The sequence below is a fragment of the Ranitomeya variabilis genome, chromosome 4, assembly GCF_051348905.1.
Source record: "Ranitomeya variabilis isolate aRanVar5 chromosome 4, aRanVar5.hap1, whole genome shotgun sequence".
Taxonomy (NCBI): domain Eukaryota; kingdom Metazoa; phylum Chordata; class Amphibia; order Anura; family Dendrobatidae; genus Ranitomeya; species Ranitomeya variabilis.
The window spans coordinates 676788622-676814316 of NC_135235.1; the positions used below are offsets into that span (position 1 = coordinate 676788622).

General features: G+C 46.3%; 1 protein-coding gene and 1 long non-coding RNA gene across 3 annotated transcripts in view; both read left to right on the top strand.

Annotated features, from left to right (window-relative positions):
- LOC143766315 (uncharacterized) overlaps nucleotides 1-25695 on the top strand; it is a 337847-nt gene that overhangs the window by 180019 nt on the left and 132133 nt on the right. The gene's annotated exons all lie outside the window — the stretch shown is intronic.
- On the top strand, nucleotides 7901-10223 carry LOC143766327 (uncharacterized). The gene is made up of 3 exons (XR_013213559.1): nucleotides 7901-8038; nucleotides 9839-9916; nucleotides 10165-10223. It is a non-coding gene; the product is annotated as an uncharacterized LOC143766327 (long non-coding RNA).

Below are 25695 nucleotides of genomic sequence, written 5' to 3' on the forward strand. Positions count from 1 at the left end.
TATCTGGTCAACAAAAACCCTATAAAAATCCACGCTGGAGATTCAAGAACCCCCGAACCGTCTAACGGTCCGGGGGGAGAACACCAGCCCCCTAGAGCTTCCAGCAAAGGTCAGGATACAGATTGGAACAAGCTGGACAAAAATACAAAACAAAACCAAAGCAAAAAGCAAAGAAGCAGACTTAGCTTGAAATACAGGAACCAGGATCAAAGGACAAGAGCACAACAGATTAGCTCTGATTTCAACGATGCCAGGCATTGAACTGAAGGTCCACGGAGCTTAAATAGCAACGCCCCTGAACTAACGGCCCAGGTGAGGAAATAAGAAAAGACAGACGCTCCAGAGTCAAATCACTAATGACCACTAGAGGGAGCAAAAAGCAAAATCACAACAGTACCCCCCCCTTAGTGAGGGGTCACCGAACCCTCACCACGACCACCAGGGCGATCAGGATGAGCGGCGTGAAAGGCACGAACTAAATCGGCCGCATGAACATCAGAGGCGACCACCCAGGAATTATCTTCCTGACCATAGCCCTTCCACTTGACCAGGTACTGAAGCCTCCGCCTGGAGAGACGAGAATCCAAGATCTTCTCCACCACGTACTCCAACTCGCCCTCAACCAACACCGGAGCAGGAGGCTCAGCAGAAGGAACCACAGGCACAACGTACCGCCGCAACAAGGACCTATGAAACACGTTGTGGATAGCAAACGACACAGGAAGATCCAGGCGAAAGGATACAGGATTAAGAATTTCCAATATCCTGTAAGGACCAATAAAACGAGGTTTAAATTTGGGAGAGGAAACCTTCATAGGAACAAAGCGGGAAGAAAGCCACACCAAATCCCCAACACGTAGTCGGGGACCCACACCGCGGCGGCGGTTGGCAAAGCGCTGAGCCCTTTCCTGTGACAACTTCAAGTTGTCCACCACAAGATTCCAGATCCGCTGCAACCTATCCACCACAGAATCCACCCCAGGGCAGTCAGAAGGTTCCACATGACCCGAAGAAAAACGAGGGTGGAAACCAGAGTTGCAGAAAAACGGCGAAACCAAGGTGGCAGAACTAGCCCGATTATTAAGGGCAAACTCAGCTAACGGCAAGAAGGTCACCCAATCGTCTTGATCAGCAGAGACAAAACACCTCAAATAAGCCTCCAAAGTCTGATTAGTTCGCTCCGTCTGTCCATTAGTCTGAGGATGGAAAGCAGACGAAAACGACAAGTCAATGCCCATCCTACTACAAAAGGATCGCCAGAATCTGGAAACGAACTGGGAACCTCTGTCTGACACAATATTCTCAGGGATGCCGTGCAAACGAACCACGTTCTGGAAAAACACAGGAACCAGATCGGAAGAGGAAGGCAGCTTAGGCAAAGGAACCAAATGGACCATCTTGGAGAAGCGATCACATATAACCCAGATAACAGACATGCCTTGAGACACCGGAAGATCAGAAATGAAATCCATGGAGATATGTGTCCAAGGTCTCTTAGGGACAGGCAAGGGCAAGAGCAACCTGCTGGCACGAGAACAGCAAGGCTTAGCTCGAGCACAAGTCCCACAGGACTGTACAAATGACCGCACATCCCTAGACAAGGAAGGCCACCAAAAGGATCTGGCCACCAGATCTCTGGTGCCAAAAATTCCTGGGTGACCTGCCAACACCGAGGAATGAACCTCGGAAATGACTCTGCTGGTCCACTTATCAGGCACAAACAGTCTGTCAGGAGGACAAGAATCAGGCCTATCAGTCTGAAATCTCTGCAACACACGTCGCAGATCTGGAGAAATAGCTGACAAGATAATACCATCCTTAAGAATACCAACAGGTTCAGCGACTCCAGGAGCATCAGGCACAAAGCTCCTGGAAAGAGCATCGGCCTTCACATTCTTTGAACCTGGTAAATACGAGACAACAAAGTCAAAACGGGAGAAAAACAATGACCAGCGGGCCTGTCTGGGATTCAGGCGTTTAGCAGACTCGCGCTACATCAGATTTTTGTGATCAGTCAAGACCACCACACGATGCTTAGCACCCTCGAGCCAATGACGCCACTCCTCAAATGCCCATTTCATGGCCAACAACTCCCGATTGCCCACATCATAATTTCGCTCTGCAGGCGAAAACTTCCTAGAGAAAAAGGCGCAAGGTCTCATAACAGAGCAACCAGGGCCTCTCTGCGACAAAACGGCCCCTGCTCCAATCTCTGAAGCATCCACCTCAACTTGAAAGGGAAGCGAGACATCAGGCTGGCACAAAACAGGCGCCGAAGTAAACCGACGTTTCAACTCCTGGAAAGCCTCCACGGCAGCAGGAGCCCAATTAACCACATCGGAGCCCTTCTTGGTCATATCCGTCAAAGGTTTCACAATGCTAGAAAAGTTAGCGATAAAACGACGGTAGAAGTTAGTGAAACCCAAGAACTTCTGAAGACTCTTAACTGACGAGGGCTGAGTCCAATCAAGAATAGCTCGGACCTTGACTGGGTCCATCTCCACAGCAGAAGGGGAAAAAATGAACCCCAAAAAGGGAACCTTCTGTACACCAAAAAGACACTTTGAGCCCTTGACAAACAAAGAATTTTCACGCAAAATTTTAAAGACCATCCTGACCTGCTCCACATGCGAGTCCCAATTATCAGAAAAAAACAGAATATCATCCAGATAAACGATCAAAAATTTATCCAGATAGTTCCGGAAAATGTCATGCATAAAGGACTGAAAAACTGAAGGGGCAAGAGAGAGCCCAAAAGGCATCACCAAGTACTCAAAATGACCTTCGGGCGTATTGAATGCGGTTTTCCATTCATCCCCTTGCTTAATGCGCACAAGGTTGTACGCACCACGAAGGTCTATCTTGGTAAACCACTTGGCACCCTTAATCCGGGCAAACAAGTCAGACAACAGCGGCAAAGGATACTGAAATTTGACAGTGATCTTATTTAAAAGCCGATAGTCAATACAAGGCCTCAAAGATCCGTCCTTTTTAGCCACAAAAAAGAATCCCGCACCAAGAGGGGAGGAAGACGGACGGATGTGTCCTTTCTCCAGAGACTCCTTGATATATGAGCGCATAGCGGTATGTTCAGGTATCGACAGATTAAACAGTCTTCCCTTAGGAAACTTACTGCCTGGAATCAAATCTATTGCACAGTCACTTTCCCTATGAGGAGGCAATGCACTGGACCTGGACTCGCTAAAGACATCCTGATAATCAGACAAATACTCCGGAACTTCCGAAGGCGTAGAAGAAGCAATAGACACAGGCAGGGAATCCTCATGAATACCAAGACAGCCCCAACTAGACACTGACATAGCCTTCCAGTCAAGGACTGGATTATGGGTCTGTAACCATGGCAGCCCCAAAACAACCAAATCATGCATTTTATGTAGAACGAGAAAACGTATCACCTCGCGGTGTTCAGGAGTCATGCACATGGTAACCTGTGTCCAATACTGTGGCTTATTTTCTGCCAATGGCGTAGCATCAATACCCCTAAGAGGGATAGGATTTTCTAATGGTTCAAGAATAAAACCACAGCGCTTAGCAAATGAGAGATCCATAAGACTCAGGGCAGCACCTGAATCTACAAACGCCATGACAGGATAAGATGACAATGAGCAAATCAAAGTTACAGACAGAATAAACTTAGGATGCAAATTACCAATGGCGACCGGACTAACAACCTTAGATATACGTTTAGAGCATGCTGAGATAACATGTGTAGAATCACCACAGTAGTAGCACAAGCCATTCCGGCGTCTATGAATTTTCCTCTCATTTCTAGTCAGGATTCTATCACATTGCATCAAATCAGGTGTCTGTTCAGACAACAACATGAGGGAATTTGCGGTTTTGCGCTCTCGCAACCGCCGGTCAATTTGAATAGCCAGGGACATGGTATCATTCAGACCTGTGGGAATGGGAAAACCCACCATAACATTCTTAATGGCCTCAGAAAGGCCATTTCTAAAATTAGCGGCCAGTGCACACTCGTTCCAATGTGTCAGCACGGACCATTTCCGAAATTTTTGGCAATACACCTCAGCCTCGTCCTGGCCCTGAGACATAGCCAGCAAGGCTTTCTCTGCCTGAATCTCAAGATTGGGTTCCTCATAAAGTAAACCGAGCGCCAGAAAAAACGCATCAATATCGGCCAATGCCGGATCTCCTGGCGCCAACGAAAAAGCCCAATCTTGAGGGTCACCCCGTAAGAATGAAATAACAATTTTTACTTGTTGAGCAGAGTCTCCAGACGAACAAGGTTTCAGGGACAAAAACAATTTACAATTATTCCTGAAATTCCTAAACTTAAATCGGTCTCCTGAAAACAGTTCAGGAATCGGAATCTTGGGTTCAGACCTAGGATTTCTGGTAACATAATCTTGTATACCCTGCACACGAGCGGCAAGCTGGTCCACACTTGTAATCAAGGTCTGGACATTCATGTCTGCAGCAAGCTTAAGCCACTCTGAGGTAAAGGGGAAAAGAAAAAAAAAAAAAAAAAATGAGAGAGGAAAAAAAAAACCTCAAAATTTTCTTTCTTATAATCCCACTTCTGCAATGCATTAAACATTTAATACTGTCCTGGCATACTGTTATGACCCCAGTGGACAGGGTCTCAGAGGAACGTGTAAGTCTGCGAGATACAAAAATCCAGCTCATAGGGCTGTGGTAACTGGGTTGACCAAATAGCTACTCCTAACGCCAACACTAGAAGTAGCCGGGGATCATGCCTACGGTGATCGCTAGATGACTCGCGCCAGCCGGAGAATCTAACTACCCCTAGGAGAAGAAAACAAAGACCTCTCTTGCCTCCAGAGAAAGGGACCCCAAAGCAAGATACAAGCCCCCCACAAATAATAACGGTGAGGTAAGAGGAAATGACAAACACAGAAATGAACCAGGTTCAGCAAAGAGAGGCCAGCTTACTAATAGCAGAATAAAGCAAGATAACTTATCTGGTCAACAAAAACCCTATAAAAATCCACGCTGGAGATTCAAGAACCCCCGAACCGTCTAACGGTCCGGGGGGAGAACACCAGCCCCCTAGAGCTTCCAGCAAAGGTCAGGATACAGATTGGAACAAGCTGGACAAAAATACAAAACAAAACCAAAGCAAAAAGCAAAGAAGCAGACTTAGCTTGAAATACAGGAACCAGGATCAAAGGACAAGAGCACAACAGATTAGCTCTGATTTCAACGATGCCAGGCATTGAACTGAAGGTCCACGGAGCTTAAATAGCAACGCCCCTGAACTAACGGCCCAGGTGAGGAAATAAGAAAAGACAGACGCTCCAGAGTCAAATCACTAATGACCACTAGAGGGAGCAAAAAGCAAAATCACAACAGTAAACATCGGGTTACTAAGTGCAGGGCCGCGCTTAGTAACCCGATATTTACCCTGGTTACCATTGTAAAAGTAAAAAAAAAAAAAAAAACCACTACATACTCACCTTCTGATGTCTGTCACGTCCCCCGCCGGCGGCGGTGACGTCATCGCTGTGCTGTGCTTTACGGCCGCCGGCGGGGGACGTGATAGACATCAGAAGGTGAGTATGTAGTGTTTTTTTTTTTTTACTTTTACAATGGTAACCAGGGTAAATATCGGGTTTCTAAGCGCGGCCCTGCACTTAGTAACCCGATGTTTACCCTGGTTACAAGTGAACACATCGCTGGATCTGCGTCACACACACCGATCCAGCGATGACAGCGGGTGATCAGCGACCAAATAAAGGTCCTGATCATTCCCTACGACCAACAATCTCCCAGCAGGGGCCTGATCGTTGGTCGCTGTCACACTATAACGAGATCGTTAGCGGGATCGTTGCTACGTCACAAAAAGCGTGACGTTGCAACGATATCCTTAACGATATCGTTATGTGTGAAAGTACGTGTGTTATGTATCGTTATGTGTGAAGGTACCTTAAGTGCCAGAATAGGCTCATCTTCCAGATGTGCCTTTTCTGGGGTGGCTGGGGGCAGATGTTTTTAGCCAGGGGGGAGCCAATAACCATGGTCCCTCTCTAGGCTATTAACCTTAATCCCATATGACGCACTATCCCAGTCAGACACAATCTTAACTCCTCAGAAAAACAAGCACTAGATATATTGAGTGAGAATAGGAACATCATAATCAAACCAGCAGACAAGGGGGGAGCCATTGTCGTCATGAACAAACACCATTATGTCACCAAGGTGAGACGCCAACTTTCTGATACAGGTACCTACAAAAAACTCCAGGAGGATCCCACATACTCCATACAGCGGAAGATCAATAGTGTAGTTGATAAATATATGAGCCTGGGCACCATAGACAGTAAAACCAAAACCTACCTTATTAATCATCATCCAGTAACTCCAGTATTGTATATTCTTCCAAAAATACACAAAAATCTTCAGAATCCCCCTGGCCGCCCTATTGTAGCCTCAACGGACTCAGTACTCAATCCCCTCTCTAAATTTCTGGAAAAAGTACTTACACCATACACTCGGCTGACCAGATCCTTCATACTGGATACCAGTGACTTTCTATCCAAAATTCGCGACATCTCTAATATCCCTCCCGAAAGCCTCCTATGTACCTTGGATGTCAATAGCCTGTATACCTCTATCGTACACGATAGAGGAATTACAGCTGTTTCACGTACTTTGCAGGAAGCAGGCCTGGACAGGAACTCACACGACCTTTGCATAGATCTTCTGAACCTGGTGCTCAGAGAAAACTTCTTCCTCTTTGAGGACGATTTCTTTGTGCAGACGTGCGGCACTGCCATGGGGTCCAACGTGGCCCCGGCATACGCTAATCTTTACATGGACCACTTTGAGAGGGAGCATGTATACGCCAACCCCATTTTTCAACAAAATGCTTTAATCTGGTACAGATATATCGACGATATATTCTGTATCTGGCAGGGGACCCGCACCAGCCTTCAGGAGTTCTATGATACCATCAATACCACTCGACCTGAACTTACCTTCACACTTACATACCATGAGAGTGAAGTCACGTTCTTGGATACCAAAGTCCTTAAGAACGCCCTGGGTAATCTTAATACGGATTTATATTCCAAACCCACTGATTGTAATAGCCTTTTGCTCTACAACAGCTGTCACCCTAAATCCACGAAAAATAGTCTCCCAAGATCTCAGTTCAAGAGAGTGTCAAGGATAGTCTCCGATCCTGACCTGAAGGCCACCAGACTACAGGAAATGTCCAACAAATTCAGGGCACGCAACTACCCAGCCGACCTCCTTAACACCGAATCCACCAGGGTTCTCAATGAAATAGAGGATGGGACAATAAAAACTCAAAAGAACCCAAGGCTCCCATTCGTGCATAGCCATCATCCTACAATGCGTAGAGTACATAACCTGATCAGGGCACATTGGCCACTCTTAACTAGAGCTTATCCCACCATCCCTATATTCAAGGAACCTCCCCTGATGTGTACTAGGAGGCCGAAGAACATAAAGGACAGGGTCGTCAAAGCAGACTTGGGCACACAAAAAACGCTGGCACCTAGAACACTTTCTGGCCAAAAACGTACAGGGACTTTTCCGTGTTTGGGCTGCATGAGCTGCTCAAACGTGATTAAGGGCAGCGAAGTAGTACACCCAAGAACAGGCAAATCATATAGGATCAAGGATTACTATACCTGTGAAACAAATTTTGTGGTATATATCATAAAGTGCCCTTGCGGGCTACTTTATGTGGGGGAAACCACTCAAGCGGTTAGAGATCGTATCCGTTGTGGGAAAATATGGCTCCCCCTCCCTCTTCATTTCAAAGAAGCTAACCACAATGTAGCGCAATTAAGATTTCAAGTTACAGAGCGAGTTCCCCGACCTAGGCGAGGAGGGAATCATATAAAATTATTAAAGCAACGAGAAACCTTTTGGATCTATACGCTCGACACCCTGCACCCACGGGGCTTGAACCGCGAGATGGACTGGCTAATTTGATTTTTCTCCTACATAGGCCAACTGACTACTTGCACAACCGTCTTCAATAACAAACGCGTTGTGGCTGGTAAGATGCATAACCTAATAGTCCTTTTATAAGTTTCCTTACATAGATTTTTTTTTAAATAATTTTAAAAAATATTTTTCATTTCTTTTCATTTCATTTTTTCATTCTATTTTTTTCATTCCATTTTTGTTACCAATTTATTACATAGGAGGTTTCATCCTCAAGTACAAAAAGTTGTAACCCATCTTATCAACCCCCCATTTTATTTTTTATTTTTTCAGTTTATATTCATTTTTTCATTTTATTAGTCCATTTTCATTTCATTACTTTTATTTCATTTCTTTTCTTTGACTTTTTCCTTATTTTCTTCATTAAGGTTTGGACTCCTACCATAATATTATACTGTATCTCATGTGATTGTTGTATATTCATGACTGTGATGTGTCCACTCGTGCAGCCTGGTGCCCTACAAGGTTTACATTGCTTTGCACTCCCATACAAGGTCCATTTGCATTTAGCATACTTTCTCTCTCATATCAAAAGAAATAAAAAGGGGGGCACACTGTGAATTATTCAGACAACAGACGCTGATGTTCCCCCATTATGCACAGCATACTAGCATAGACCAGTAGGGTCACACGGTATGATACACGAGCGCTAAGTATTCACATCCAGACCCACACTCGATTCTGCCTACACAGCCCGATCAGTGTACAGACGCAGGCACTGTGAACCAGCGTTCTGCCAAGTGTGGTGTGCGCAGGCGTCGCTTTGCCTGTCCACACACAGGGAGGAAACTCTCGTGCGCAGGCGCCGGCTCTGTAAACAGATGCAGGCGCTGCATACCAGCACTCTTACATATGTGATGTGCGCAGGCGCCGCTCTTTCTGCCCACACATAGCGAGAGAACTCTAATGCGCAGGCGCCGGTGTCCCCTCGCACTTCCGGTCATAGGACCGGCTGGGGAAAGAGATAAAACGCCGGGCCTCACTGAACACACCGAGCTGCCTCACCGCCGTGACACAGGACTGTGTCGTCTTCCTCCACTACGCCACCAACGCTTGCTTCTGACCTGCACACAGGACCAGGACGTGAGATTACAGCATAATAATCTGATAAGTATAACTTCATCTTTATGAACCCTTTAGCTCATATCACCATCCCTCTTACACAGGTGCATTAATCCTGTATCTACAGGCAGCATTTCCTAATATACAGAGGAGACACCTCTACTACCAGTGGCCAGCATTTGGGTGGTCCCCTGCATTAATTGGTGACACAGGTACTAATACCTTGAATAGGTATTATAACGGGTCCTCCGTACCATTCCCTATACGAGACATGGTCCAATTAATAATTACTCCCCCTTCTCTTCCCTTGCACATAGCATTATACCCTCATATTACATCTGGGACACTGCTAAATATACTGAACGGATACAAGCTGACATCCAATATTGACCGCATCCACAGGACAGGTATTCCAACAGCTCCGTATACCCCACAGTTTAACCAGTCTATATCATTGGGTTTCATTGTTCTTATGTGTATATATATATATATATATATATATATATATATATATATATATATATATATTGCAGCCACCAGTCTCGGTCCAGCCGCTTATACGGTTTTTGTGCATGGGCTTATGTTCGCTAGCACTCCTGCTAGGTCAGTATCTCTATGATGTACTATTCTATTTGGGGTGGAGATATAAGTAACCGGGCTCTAAAGAGGGAATTACTATCAATATTATATTATGTACTATATATACATGTGTCGGGTGCAGGCCCGCCCCCCGCCTCTGCCATGGACCCTGTGGCTCTGCTGCCTCCTTATGCTATATTGTTCTTTTCAGGTTATGCTTCTTCATCGCTTTATTTGACTCACCAAACATAAAGGGTCCTTTCTTTGTATGCAATACAGTTCTAACAGGGTATGTTCCTCCTCCACAATTGTTTTCTCCAGATCCAACATGAACTCCTTCTCTCAACTCCTCCTCTCAAGTGTCTAGCAATTCATGTTTTTTTTAAATAGATGATTCCTAGTCGTTAATCTTTATAGAATACATCCAACTATCGGCGATTGTATCACCGAGATATGGATTTCTTTCTTCTGTGTACAATTTTAAATATGTATATACTTACCTATGAGTGACACTGTTTTGTCTTCTACTTGTTACAGCGATTTTGTGAACAAGGCTACGGGTTGGCCGAAACGTCAATTCGCCAAGTACCTTTTTTCCTCTGACACAAATTGAATAAACTTTTGGAATTATGCATTTGAAAACCATACGAGTGCAGTGATCTTTTGAATTTTATCCCGGCAAGGTGACCTGGGACTTAATTCCCAGTGACGGGATAGTACGTCATACTGTTTAATGCGACATCGCGATTTAAAGGGACTCTGTCACCTGAATTTGGAGGGAACAATTTTCAGTCATATGGGTGGGGTTTTCGGGTGTTTGATTCACCCTTTCCTTACCCGCTGGCTGCATGCTGGCTGCAATATTGGATTGAAGTTCATTCTCTGTCCTCCGTAGTACATGCCTGCACAAGGCAATCTTTCCTTACGCAGGCGGACAGAGAATGAACTTCAATCCAATATTGCAGCCAGCATGCAGCCAGCGGGTAAGGAAAGGGTGAATCAAACACCCGAAAACCCCACCCATATGACTGAAAATTGTTCCCTCCAAATTCAGGTGACAGAGTCCCTTTAAATCGCGGTGATCGCATTAAATTTCCGGCGCCTGCAGGAAGATGGCGTCGGCATCCCAGGGCCTGGCTCCGCCCCCCAGACCTCACGATCGCTGTGATTGGCTGTTCAATTCTGAACAGCCAATCACAGCGTTTCTCATTGTTTCAGCCAATCGGAGCGGCTGAAATAATGAGGTCCCAGGCTAGGATCGAGTACCGATGTACTTGATCCTAGGGCCGGTGCCTGGCAACGCCAGGCACTGGCAAAAGACCCCCGGATTGGTGTGATCGCTGATCGATTCGATCGCGCCAATCGCAGGGCACAGCGGCGGTATTACCGAGCTGTGCCCTGCTGTACCCGGCTGTCCCCTGCTGTAGCGGCCTGGATCGGTGCTGCAATCGCACCGATCGCAGGCCAGAGACTAGTGCAGGCCCAGCAGGGCTATCGACGATCGTGCCAATCATAGGGCACAGTGGCGGTCACGTTGTGACCTCTGTGTGCCCTGCTGGTGACCTGGCTGTGACCTGCCTAGGATCGGAGGGATCCTAGGCAGTTGCCATGGTCACCAGGGCCTGCAGGGATTGGTGGGATCGATGTTATCATTCGATCCCACCAATGACAGCTCACATCAGCAGTGTGACCGCTCTGTGACCTGTCTGTCACCTGCAGGTGACCTGTCTGACCACTCTGCAGGGGTCCCCACTCTAGCTGAGGACTCCTGCAGAGCAGTCACACAGCCAGATCTTGTCTTGCTGGGCCTTGTGGTGCTACAGAAGCCTGTAACACCACAATCCTGGCTTTTGCCTGCCGTTTTCCTTTTTTTCTTTTTCACCACACCTGTGCGCACACCCAGCTGCCGCCAAACTTTGATAAGTGACGCGGGTTAACTTATCAAAGCTCTCGTGCCTGCCGTTTTCTTTTTTTTTATTTTTCACATCTCCGTGCGCTCATCCAGCCGCCGCGTCTAACCCGTGCCTTCCTTTTCTTTTCTTTTTTTTCACATCTCCTTGCGCTCACCCTACCGCCGCGTCTAACCCGTGCCTTCCTTTTCTTTTATTTCACATCTCCGTGCGCACACCCAGCAGCCGCTGAACTTTGATAAGTGACGCGGTTCACTTATCAGAGCTCTCGTGCCTGCCGTTTTCTTTTTTTCTCTATTTTTCACATCTCCGTGCGCTCACCCAGCCGCCGCGTCTAACCCGTGCCTTCCTTTTCTTTTTTTTCACATCTGCTTGCGCTCACCCAGCCGCCGCGTCTAACCCGTGCCTTCCTTTTCTTTTTTTTTTTTTCACATCTCCGTGCGCACACCCAGCAGCCGCTGAACTTTGATAAGTGACGCGGTTCACTTATCAGAGCTAGGGCCTGCTGTTTTAGACTTTTTTTTCCCTATTTGCTTTTTTTTCCTTTAGCTTTTTATTTTCAGAGTAGTTTGCACCAAGCACTATCCCCACACTTACACAGTTACCAATAAAGTACACCCAAGCACCACACTTACAAAAAAATGTCCCGCTCGTCCCAACAGCGCTATTCAGCGGAGGAGGCATATTCTTTCCTTGCCTCCGACACTGATAGCGAGGGAGAGGATCCCACTTTTCTTTATTTTTCAGATTCTTCCTCATCCTCTTCCCACTCCTCATCTTCCTCCACCGGCCCTGCGGAACCGCCACGCAGACGCCGCAGGACAGAAGATGAGGCAAGGCCCATCATTGATGAAGATGATGAAGCGCCCATCATTGCTGAAGACAAACCAGCGCACCCCACTGCGGACCCCATATGGACCTCGCCACCCGAAAATTACGAGCCACTGATTCCTGATTTTGTGGCAGAATCAGGAATCAAGTTTGACACCACCGGCCTCATAGAACTAGACTTTTTCAAAGTCTTTTTCTCTGAGGCTTTCTTTAACCTCATGGTGGAGCAAACTAACTTGTATGCTCGGCAATTTTTGGACCAAAACTTGGGTTCATCATATTCTAACTGGTCTCCTGTAGACGCAGTTGAAATGATGCAGTTTTGGGGCCTGGTCCTCCATATGGGGATCCTGAAGAAGCCTGAACTTCGGCAATATTGGAGTGTTGATATTTTATATAACACTCCAGTGTTCCAAATGGTCATGACCCGGACGCGTATTGAGGCCATCCATAAGTTCCTGCATTACAACGATAATGCATGGTGTCCCGCACGAGATGACCCCAACTTTGACCGTCTGTTCAAAGTTCGGCCGGTCATCGAACACTTCAACAAAAAGTTTGCTGAAGTGGATGAGTCCTTAATTCATTTTAAGGGGCGGCTCAAATTCCGTCAATACCTGCCCAGCAAAAGGGCCAGGTACGGAATCAAACTCTACAAGCTGTGTGAGAGTACCTCAGGGTACACCCACAGCTTTAGAGTTTACGAAGGTAAGGACACCAGGATTGAACCACCTGAGTGTCCTTCAATCCTGGGAGTGAGTGGGAAAATTGTGTGGTATTTGGTGCACCCACTGCTTTAATAAGGGTTATCACCTCTATACCGATAACTTTTACACCAGCATCCCACTCTACAAATCTCTCTCTGCGCGAGGTACCGCAGCCTGCGGTACTGTCCGCAAAAATCAGAGAGGCCTCCCGAAGACGCTACTTGGGCAGACTCTCAGAAAAGGTTAGAGCAAAGCCCAATGTAGCGACCACCTGCTGGTGGTCAAGTACAAGGACAAAAGGGATGTCCTTCTATTGACCACCATACACGGTGATGGCAGCGCCCTCAGCACTGTAAGGGGTACCTCTACAGAGGTCAGCAAACCGACCTGTGTACTGGGGTACAACAAAAACATGGGGGGCGTTGATCTCTCTGATCAACTCCTCCAACCGTACAGTGCTTTGAGAAAGGCCAGGGTGTGGTACAAAAAGCTGTCCGTGCACATTGTACAAATGGCAATGCTCAACGCTTTCCTGCTGTCACGACGTGCACACAACACTGATACGTCGTACCTTCATTTTCAGTTGGTAGTGGTTAAGGCCCTGATGTGTGGCACGAGGGAAGGAGCAGGCCCCAGTACTTCTGGAACTGAAGGTACACGTATTGTACCAGGTCAGCATTTTCCGGGGGGTGGTCCCGCCAACTGGAAAAGGTAAGCCGCAAAAAAGGTGCCGAGTGTGCTACAAAAGAGGAATACGCAAGGACACCATCTATCAATGTGACACCTGCCCCGAAAAACCTGGCCTGTGTATGAAGGATTTCTTTAAATTGTACCACACCTCCATGCACTACTAATTTACAGGAAACAAATTCCTTCCAAAGGAGGCACATCTACGTAAGTTCTTTGGGGGCCTACTTTCCAAAATGTTGCCACTTGTGGGTTTTTTTCCTGTTTAGGCACATCAGGGGCTCTGCAAACGGAACATTACGCCCACAAACTATTCCATCAAAGTCTGCATTCCAAAACCTCAGTACTTCCCTTTCGAGCCCCAACGTGTGCCCAAACAGTTTTTTCCCCACATATGGGGTACCAGCGTACTCAGGACAAATTGGACAACAACTTTTGCGGTTCAATTTCTCCTTTTACCCTTGGGAAATTAAAAAATTGGGGACTAAAAGATCATTTTTGTGGGCAAAAAATAGGATTTTTTTATTTTCACACCCGGGCGTTATAAACTTTAGTGAAACACTTGGGGGTTCAAAGTTCTCATCACACATCTAGACAAGTTCCTTAGGGGGTCTAGTTTCCAAAATTGGGTCACTTGTGGGGGGTTTCCACTGCTTAGGCACATCAGGGGCTCACCAAACGCGACATGGCGTCCGATCTCAATTCCAGCTAATTTTAGCTTGAAAAAGTCAAATGGCGCTCCTTTCCTTCTGAGCCCTGCCATGCGCCCAAACAGTGGTTCCTCCCCACATATGGGTTATCGGCGTACTCAAGACAAATTGGACAACAACTTTTGCAGTCCAATTTCTCCTGTTACCTTTAGGAAATTAAAAGAATTGTTGCTAAAAGATCGTTTTCATGACTAAAAAGTTAAATTTTCATTTTTTCCTTCAACATTGCTTTAGATGAAGCACCTGAAGAGTTAATAAACTTCTTGAATGTGGTTTTGATCAGCTTGAGGGCTGCAGTTTTTAGAATGATGTCACTTTTGGGTATTTTTTTGCCATATAGACTCCTAAATGTGACTTCAAATGTGAGGTGGTCCCTAACAAAAATGGTTTTGTAAATTTTGTTGTAAAAATGAGAAATTGCTGGTCAATTTTAACCCTTATAACTCCCTAACAACAAAAAAATTGTTTCCAAAATTGTTCTGATGTAAAGTAGACTTGTGGGAAATGTTACTTATTAAGTATTTTGGGTGACATATCTCTGTCATTTAAGGGAATAAAAATTCAAAGTTGGGAAATTGCTAAATTTTCAAAATTTTCCCCAAATTTCCATTTTTTTCACAAATAAACGCAGGTAATATCAAATAAATTTTACCACTATCATAAAGTAGAATATGTCACGATAAAACAGTGTCAGAATCGCCTAGATCCGGTGAAGCGTTCCAGAGTTACAACCTCATAAAGGGACAGTGGTCAGAAATGTAAAAATTGCCTTGGTCGATATGGGGTTAACATTGATAGCCTTTCTTTACCACTGGTTACACCCGCCATCTTGGCTGTTAGCTCTTCCCTGGTGTCAGCCGGGGCTGCTCAGTCACCGACACCCACAGCACAGCGGCGTCACCGGAGCTGTGTCGAAGGTCGGGTACAGCATGTCTGTCGGCGGAGCTGTGCAGCGCAGGGACTGACAAGTTCCATCCAACAACTTAAAAGGCGGAGGTGCCGGTGTCGCACCCCCACAGATCACACACAGATGACATTATCTAATGAGACCATCAATGTCACGGTCATGGACAGCCCCTTTAAAAAGAGAACAGTTCAAGGGATGAAACTTCGTGCCCACCATGGCAGCGCCTCCAACGCTACTGCAGCAGATCAGCACCACATCGTCGGCTGTACCGATGACATCTGGACACAAGAGACCCATGAGGACCAGAAGCCGCTCGTGTTTATATTGTGGCAGTTGTGAAAATGCAAGAACGGGGATGTTTCAATTCAGTGCTTGCAAGCAGCTACAAATAGCCATTACTTGCGCTCCGACAGCTGCACCTTTATGACACAGTTCTAAAAAGTGGGAAACGCTTAACGGGATGGGCGGAGTCTGCTAGTGGTTTAATTAATATAAGCCATAAACTTGATGTAAATTATCTAACGCTGAGGACACGGCCCATTACCGAGAAACCAGCGACTCAGTATCGCAAAAACATAGAAAATATAATATTTTATTATACAAAAAATGACTGAATACAGATGCGGTGCTCGCTTCTCCAACGGAGCAGATGCGACGTTATTTAAAATTTTTGTGGAAATTCGAAAACTGAAAAGTGGGGCGTGCAATATTAATATTATTACTTTCAGTGCAGCAAACTCACTCCAGAAGTTCATTGTGGATCTCTAAATAATCCAATGTCGTCCTAAATGCCTAATGATGATAAATATAGTCCACCTGTGTGTAATCAAGCCTCCGTATAAATGCACCTGCTCTGTGATAGTCTCAGGGTTCTGTTTGAAGCACAGAGAGCATCATGAAGACCAAGGAACACAACAGGCAGATCCGTGATACTGTTGTGTGTATTAATCCTTTAATTTAACACCTACAGCTCCAAAATTTTACACACACACACTACTAATACTATTAGTGAGGGACATATAAAAATCTAACGGATATGCAAAGGTTCACTGTATGTAACCATGCTTCATATCTTGTCGGCTTCTGTAATGATTATGCAGAAGTCGACAATTGAATTACCAGCTTTTCTGCTATCTATGAAATATTAAGAGATAATAAATATATATATATATTCTATGTATATAGATATCTATTCTATTCTAACCTGTCAGTGTGATTTTACTGTACACTGCACATGAATTACCGGCTTTTCTAAGGACACCGGTGCATAAAAAAATCGGAGAGCACTCGCATGGCGCGATTTTTCTTTATCAGTCCTATTTAGGATGAGAAAAATCTCGCAAATGAGATGTCCCCTATTGAATAACATTGGTCCGAGTGCAATCTGATTTTTTTTATCGGATTGCACTCGTCTGTTTCTTGCACAAATGGGTATGAGGCCTTACATGTCAATCATCCCAGCAGCACCAGGCAGCACAGACTTAGAGTTTCCTGTGAGGGAAATGGTCTCTCGCTCTCTCTCTTTTTACTATTGATGCTGCCTCAACAGGGCAGATAAGTACGCCTGCGCCGCGACACAAAGCAAGGAGGAGGATGTCATCGCATGAAGATGGGAGGCACCGGACCTGGACCTGAGACACCCATCGGAACCGAACGCCCCAGGGTGAGTATAATAAAACTTGTTTTTCTTCTATTTCAGGTTGGACCGGGGGCTTATCTACAGCATTATAGAATACTGAATATAAGTCCTGAAAGGAGGTGGCCGCAGCTTACAGGGGCAAACCGACGTGACAGGTTCACTTTAACAAGTGGGGTCGCTGAGATTTCTGCTCATAGCTATTTCCTGCGGTGCCTTTAATACATTCCCAACCATTGAGGTGCATGTATGTTACAGGCCAGGAGCCGGTGTACGGAGCGGCTCATGATCAGGGCCTGTCACTAAAAAGATATGCTTCCATCCTCCATTTGGCCATGTATGGAGCATATGCTGGGGTCTAAGGCTCAGGCACAACGTACACACCTCCGCCCTACACCAAGAGCTGTCGGCCCTCCACCCCACACCATGAGCTGTCAACCCTGCACCCCACACCACGAGCTGTCAACCCTGCACCCCACACCACGAGCTTTCAGCCCTGCACCCCACACCACGAGCTGTCAACCCTGCACCCCACGAGCTGTCAGCCCTGCACCCCACAGCACGAGCTGTCGGCCCTGCACCCCACACCACGAGTAATCGGACCTCCGTCTCACCTGCTGTGATTGGGAATATGCGCGACAGCGTTGTACGACTAGCTGTTGTGTCCGAAATCCAGGTGATGCGTGAAGATACGAGTCCTGAAAGTTGCCTACAATCAGGAGACATCTGGTTACTCACCCAAAAATATCATAGATACATAGAGAAGGAGACGAGAGCTTGTACATGGCATTACCTGACTTTTCAGGGCATCCACAGTCTCCGAAATAGCCAATGTTGCTAATTGAATCAGCAGCTCTGGCAAATCCACACGTTCCATGAGATGCAGCACCTGGGAATACAGGCAAAAATTTACTGCAGGCAGAATACAGACACGCTGGGAATAAAGACAACAGCTTACTACAGGCAGAATACGGATACGCTGGGAATACAGGCAACAGGTTACTACAGGCAGAATACGGATACGCTGGGAATACAGGCAACAGCTTACTACAGGCAGAATACGGATACGCTGGGAATACAGGCAACAGGTTACTACAGGCACAATACGGATACGCTGGGAATAAAGGCAACAGGTTACTACAGGCAGAATACGGATACGCTGGGAATAAAGGCAACAGCTTACTACAGGCAGAATACGGATACGCTGGGAATAAAAGCAACAGGTTACTACAGGCAGAATACGGATACGCTGGGAATAAACGCAACAGCTTACTACAGGCAAAATACGGATACGCTGGGAATAAACGCACAGGTTACTACAGGCAGAATACGGATACGCTGGGAATAAAGGCAACAGATTACTACAGGCAGAATACGGATACGCTGGGAATAAACGCAACAGCTTACTACAGGCAGAATAAGGATCCGCTTGGAATAAACGCAACAGATTACTACAGGCAGAATACAGATCTGCTGGGAATAAAGGCAACAGGTTACTACAAGCAGAATACGGATACACTGGGAATAAACGCAACAGGTTACTACAGGCCGAATACGCATCTGCTGGGAATAAAGGCAACAGGTTACTACAGGCAGAATACGGATACACTGGGAATAAAGGCAACAGGTTACTACAGGCAGAATACGGATACGCTGGGAATAAAGGCAACAGGTTAGTACAGGCAGAATACGGATACACTGGGAATAAAGGCAACAGGTTACTACAGACAGAATACGGATACGCTGGGAATAAACGCAACAGCTTACTACAGGCAGAATACGGATCCGCTGGGAATAAAGGCAACAGGTTACTACAGGCAGAATACGGATCCGCTGGGAATAAACGCAACAGCTTACTACAGGCAGAATACGGATACGGTGGGAATAAAGGCAACAGGTTACTACAGGCAGAATATGGATACGCTGGGAATAAAGGCAACAGCTTACTGCAGGCAAAATACGGATACGCTGGGAATAAACGCACAGGTTACTAGAGGCAGAATACGGATACGCTGGGAATAAGCGCAACAGCTTACTACTGGTAAAATATGGATACGCTGGGAATAAACACACAGGTTACTACAGGCAGAATACGGATACGCTGGGAATAAGCGCAACAGCTTACTACAGGCAGAATACGGATAAGCTGGGAATAAACGCAACAGGTTACTACAGGCAGAATACGGATACGCTGGGAATAAAGGCAACAGCTTACTACAGGCAGAATACGGATACGCTGGGAACAAACGCAACAGCTCACTACAGGCAGAATACGGATACGCTGGGAATAAAGGCAACAATTTACTACAGGCAGAATACGGATACGCTGAGAATAAACGCAACAAACAGGCAGAATACGGATACGCTGGGAATAAAGGCAACAGGTTACTACAGGCAGAATACGGATAGGCTGGGAATAAAGGCAACAGGTTACTACAGGCAGAATACGGATAGGCTGGGAATAAACGCAACAGGTTACTACAGGCAGAATACGGATACGCTGGGAATAAAGGCAACAGGTTACTACAGGCAGAATAGGGATACGCTGGGAATAAAGGCAACAGGTTACTACAGGCAGAATAGGGATACGCTGGGAATAAACGCAACAGGTTGCTACAGGCAGAATACGGATACGCTGGGAATAAACGCAACAGGTTACTACAGGCAGAATAAGGATCCGCTGGGAATGAAGGCAACAGGTTACTACAGGCAGAATACGGATACGCTGGGAATAAGCGCAACAGCTTACTACAGGCAGAATACGGATACGCTGGGAATAAACGCAACAGCTCACTACAGGCAGAATACGGATAAGCTGGGAATAAAGGCAACAGGTTACTGCAGGCAGAATACGGATACGCTGGGAATAAACGCAACAGGTTACTGCAAGCAGAATACGGATATGCTGAGAATAAACGCACAGGTTACTACAGGCAGAATAAGGATCCGCTGGGAATAAAGGCAACAGGTTACAGGCAGAATACGGATACGCTGGGAATAAACGCAACAGGTTACTACAGGCAGAATACGGATCCTTTGGGAATAAAGGCAACAGGTTACTACAGGCAGAATACGGATACGCTGGGAATAAAGGCAACAGCTCACTACAGGCAGAATACGGATCCGCTGGGAATAAAGGCAACAGGTTACTACCGGCAGAATACGGATCCGCTGGGAATAAAGGCAACAGGTTACTACAGGCAGAATACGGATACACTGGGAATAAAGGCAACAGCTCACTACAGGCAGAATACGGATCCGCTGGGAATAAAGGCAACAGGTTACTACAGGCAGAATACGGATACGCTGGGAATAAAGGCAACAGCTCACTACAGGCAGAATACGGATCCGCTGGGAATAAAGGCAACAGGTTACTACAGGCAGAATACGGATACGCTGGGAATAAACGCAACAGCTTACTACAGGCAGAATAAGGATCCGCTGGGAATAAAGGCAACAGGTTACTACAGGCAGAATACGGATACACTGGGAATAAACGCACAGGTTACTACAGGCAGAATAAGGATCCGCTGGGAATAAAGGCAACAGGTTACAGGCAGAATACGGATACGCTGGGAATAAACGCAACAGGTTACTACAGGCAGAATACGGATCCTTTGGGAATAAAGGCAACAGGTTACTACAGGCAGAATACGGATACGCTGGGAATAAAGGCAACAGCTCACTACAGGCAGAATACGGATCCGCTGGGAATAAAGGCAACAGGTTACTACCGGCAGAATACGGATCCGCTGGGAATAAAGGCAACAGGTTACTACAGGCAGAATACGGATACACTGGGAATAAAGGCAACAGCTCACTACAGGCAGAATACGGATCCGCTGGGAATAAAGGCAACAGGTTACTACAGGCAGAATACGGATACGCTGGGAATAAAGGCAACAGCTCACTACAGGCAGAATACGGATCCGCTGGGAATAAAGGCAACAGGTTACTACAGGCAGAATACGGATACGCTGGGAATAAACGCAACAGCTTACTACAGGCAGAATAAGGATCCGCTGGGAATAAAGGCAACAGGTTACTACAGGCAGAATACGGATACACTGGGAATAAACGCACAGGTTACTACAGGCAGAATAAGGATCCGCTGGGAATAAAGGCAACAGGTTACAGGCAGAATACGGATACGCTGGGAATAAACGCAACAGGTTACTACAGGCAGAATACGGATCCGCTGGGAATAAAGGCAACAGGTTACTACAGGCAGAATACGGATACGCTGGGAATAAAGGCAACAGCTCACTACAGGCAGAATACGGATCCGCTGGGAATAAAGGCAACAGGTTACTACAGGCAGAATACGGATACGCTGGGAATAAACGCAACAGCTTACTACAGGCAGAATACGCATCCGCTGGGAATAAAGGCAACAGGTTACTACAGGCAGAATACGGATACGCTGGGAATAAAGGCAACAGGGTACTACAGGCAGAATACGGATACGCTGGGAATCAGGCAACAGGTTACTACAGGCAGAATACGGATATGCTGGGAATAAAGGCAACAGGTAACTTCAGGCAGAATACGGATACGCTGGGAATAAAGGCAACAGGTTACTACAGGCAGAATACGGATACGCTGGGAATAAAAGCAAGAGGTTACTACAGGCAGAATACGGATATGCTGGGAATAAGCGCAACAGCTTACTACAGGCAGAATACGGATACTCTGGGAATAAAGGCAGCAGCTTACTACAGGCAGAATATGGATATGGTGGGAATAAACGCAACAGCTCACTACAGGCAGAATACGGATCCGCTGGGAATAAAGGCAACAGGTTACTACAGGCAGAATACAGATACGCTGGGAATAAAGGCAACAGCTCACTACAGGCAGAATACAGATACGCTGGGAATAAACGCAACAGGTTACTACAGGCAGAATACGGATACGCTGGGAATAAAGGCAACAATTTACTACAGGCAGAATACGGATACGCTGGGAATAAACGCAACAGCTTACTACAGGAAGAATACGGATACACTGGGAATAAAGGCAACAGGTTACTACAGGCAAAATACGGATACGCTGGGAATAAACGCAACAGGTTACTACAGGCAGAATACGGATACGCTGGGAATAAAGGCAACAGGTTACTACAGGCAGAATACGGTTAAGCTGGGAATAAACGCACAGGTTACTACAGGCAGAATACGGATACACTGGGAATAAACGCAACAGCTCATTACAGGCAGAATACGGATACGCTGGGAATAAAGGCAGCAGCTCACTACAGGCAGAGTACGGATACGCTGAGAATAAAGGCAACAGCTTACTACAGGTAGAATACGGATACGCTGGGAATAAAGGCAACAGCTCACTACAGGCAGAATACGAATACGCTGGGAATAAAGGCAACAGCTTACTACAGGTAGAATACGGATACGCTGGGAATAAAGGCAACAGCTCACTACAGGCAGAATACGGATACGCTAGGAATAAAGGCAACAGGTTACTACAGGCAGAATACGGATACACTGGGAATAAACGCAACAGGTTACTACAGGCAGAATACGGATACGCTGGGAATAAACGCAACAGGTTACTACAGGCAGAATACGGATACGCTGGGAATAAACGCAACAGGTTACTACAGGCAGAATACGGATACACTGGGAATAAACACACAGGTTACTACAGGCAGAATAAGGATCCGCTGGGAATAAAGGCAACTGGTTACTACAGGCAGAATAGGGATACGCTGGGAATAAACGCAACATGTTACTACAGGCAGAATACGGATACGCTGGGAATAAAAGCACAGGTTACTACAGGCAGAATACGGATCCGCTGGGAATAAAGGCAACAGGTTACTACAGGCAGAATACGGATCCGCTGGGAATAAATGCAACAGCTTACTACAGGCAGAATACGGATACGCTGGGAATAAAGGCAACAGGTTACTGCAGGCAAAATACGGATACGCTGGGAATAAACGCACAGGTTACTAGAGGCAGAATACGGATACGCTGGGAATAAGCGCAACAGCTTACTACAGGCAGAATACGGATAAGCTGGGAATAAACGCAACAGGTTACTACAGGCAGAATACGGATACGCTGGGAATAAAGGCAACAGCTTACTACAGGCAGAATACGGATACGCTGGGAATAAACGCAACAGCTCACTACAGGCAGAATATGGATACGCTGGGAATAAAGGCAACAATTTACTACAGGCAGAATACGGATACGCTGAGAATAAACGCAACAAACAGGCAGAATACGGATACGCTGGGAATAAAGGCAACAGGTTACTACAGGCAGAATACGGATAGGCTGGGAATAAAGGCAACAGGGTACTACTACTGGCAGGATACGGATATGCTGGGAATAAACGCAACAGGTTACTACAGGAAGAATACGGATACGCTGGGAATAAAGGCAACAGGTTACTACAGGCAGAATAGGGATACGCTGGGAATAAAGGCAACAGGTTACTACAGGCAGAATACGGATACGCTGGGAATAAACGCAACAGGTTACTACAGGCAGAATATGGATACGCTGGGAATAAAGGCAACAGGTTACTACAGGCAGAATACGGATACGCTGGGAATAAACGCAACAGGTTGCTACAGGCAGAATACAGATACGCTGGGAATAAAGGCAACAGGTTACTACAGGCAGAATAAGGATCCGCTGGGAATGAAGGCAACAGGTTACTACAGGCAGAATACGGATACGCTGGGAATAAGCGCAACAGCTTACTACAGGCAGAATACGGATACGCTGGGAATAAAGGCAACAGCTCACTACAGGCAGAATACGGATAAGCTGGGAATAAAGGCAACAGGTTACTACAGGCAGAATACGGATCCGCTGGGAATAAAGGCAACAGGTTACTACAGGCAGAATACGGATACGCTGGGAATAAACGCAACAGGTTACTACAGGCAGAATACGGATCCGCTGGGAATAAAGGCAACAGGTTACTACAGGCAGAATACGGATACGCTGGGAATAAACGCAACAGGTTACTACAGGCAGAATACGGATCCGCTGGGAATAAAGGCAACAGGTTACTACAGGCAGAATACGGATACGCTGGGAATAAAGGCAACAGCTCACTACAGGCAGAATACGGATCCGCTGGGAATAAAGGCAACAGGTTACTACAGGCAGAATACGGATCCGCTGGGAATAAAGGCAACAGGTTACTACAGGCAGAATACGGATACGCTGGGAATAAACGCAACAGGTTACTACAGGCAGAATACGGATCCGCTGGGAATAAAGGCAACAGGTTACTACAGGCAGAATACGGATACACTGGGAATAAACGCACAGGTTACTACAGGCAGAATAAGGATCCGCTGGGAATAAAGGCAACAGGTTACAGGCAGAATACGGATACGCTGGGAATAAACGCAACAGGTTACTACAGGCAGAATACGGATCCGCTGGGAATAAAGGCAACAGATTACTACAGGCAGAATACGGATCCGCTGGGAATAAAGGCAACAGGTTACTACAGGCAGAATACGGATACGCTGGGAATAAACGCAACAGCTTACTACAGGCAGAATACGCATCCGCTGGGAATAAAGGCAACAGGTTACTACAGGCAGAATACGGATACGCTGGGAATAAAGGCAACAGCTTACTACAGGTAGAATACGGATACGCTAGGAATAAAGGCAACAGGTTACTACAGGCAGAATACGGATACGCTGGGAATAAACGCAACAGGTTACTACAGGCAGAATACGGATACGCTGGGAATAAACGCAACAGGTTACTACAGGCAGAATACGGATACGCTGGGAATAAACACACAGGTTACTACAGGCAGAATAAGGATCCGCTGGGAATAAAGGCAACAGGTTACTACAGGCAGAATACGGATACGCTGGGAATAAACGCAACAGGTTACTACAGGCAGAATACGGATACGCTGGGAATAAACGCACAGGTTACTACAGGCAGAATATGGATACGCTGGGAATAAAGGCAACAGCTTACTGCAGGCAAAATACGGATACGCTGGGAATAAACGCACAGGTTACTAGAGGCAGAATACGGATACGCTGGGAATAAGCGCAACAGCTTACTACAGGTAAAATATGGATACGCTGGGAATAAACGCACAGGTTACTACAGGCAGAATACGGATACGCTGGGAATAAGCGCAACAGCTTACTACAGGCAGAATACGGATAAGCTGGGAATAAACGCAACAGGTTACTACAGGCAGAATACGGATACGCTGGGAATAAAGGCAACAGCTTACTACAGGCAGAGTACGGATACGCTGGGAATAAACGCAACAGCTCACTACAGGCAGAATATGGATATGCTGGGAATAAAGGCAACAATTTACTACAGGCAGAATACGGATACGCTGAGAATAAACGCAACAAACAGGCAGAATACGGATACGCTGGGAATAAAGGCAACAGGTTACTACAGGCAGAATACGGATAGGCTGGGAATAAAGGCAACAGGGTACTACTACTGGCAGAATACGGATACGCTGAAAATAAACGCAACAAACAGGCAGAATACGGATACGCTGGGAATAAACGCAACAGGTTGCTACAGGCAGAATACGGATACGCTGGGAATGAAGGCAACAGGTTACTACAGGCAGAATAGGGATACGCTGGGAATAAACGCAACAGGTTGCTACAGGCAGAATACGGATACGCTGGGAA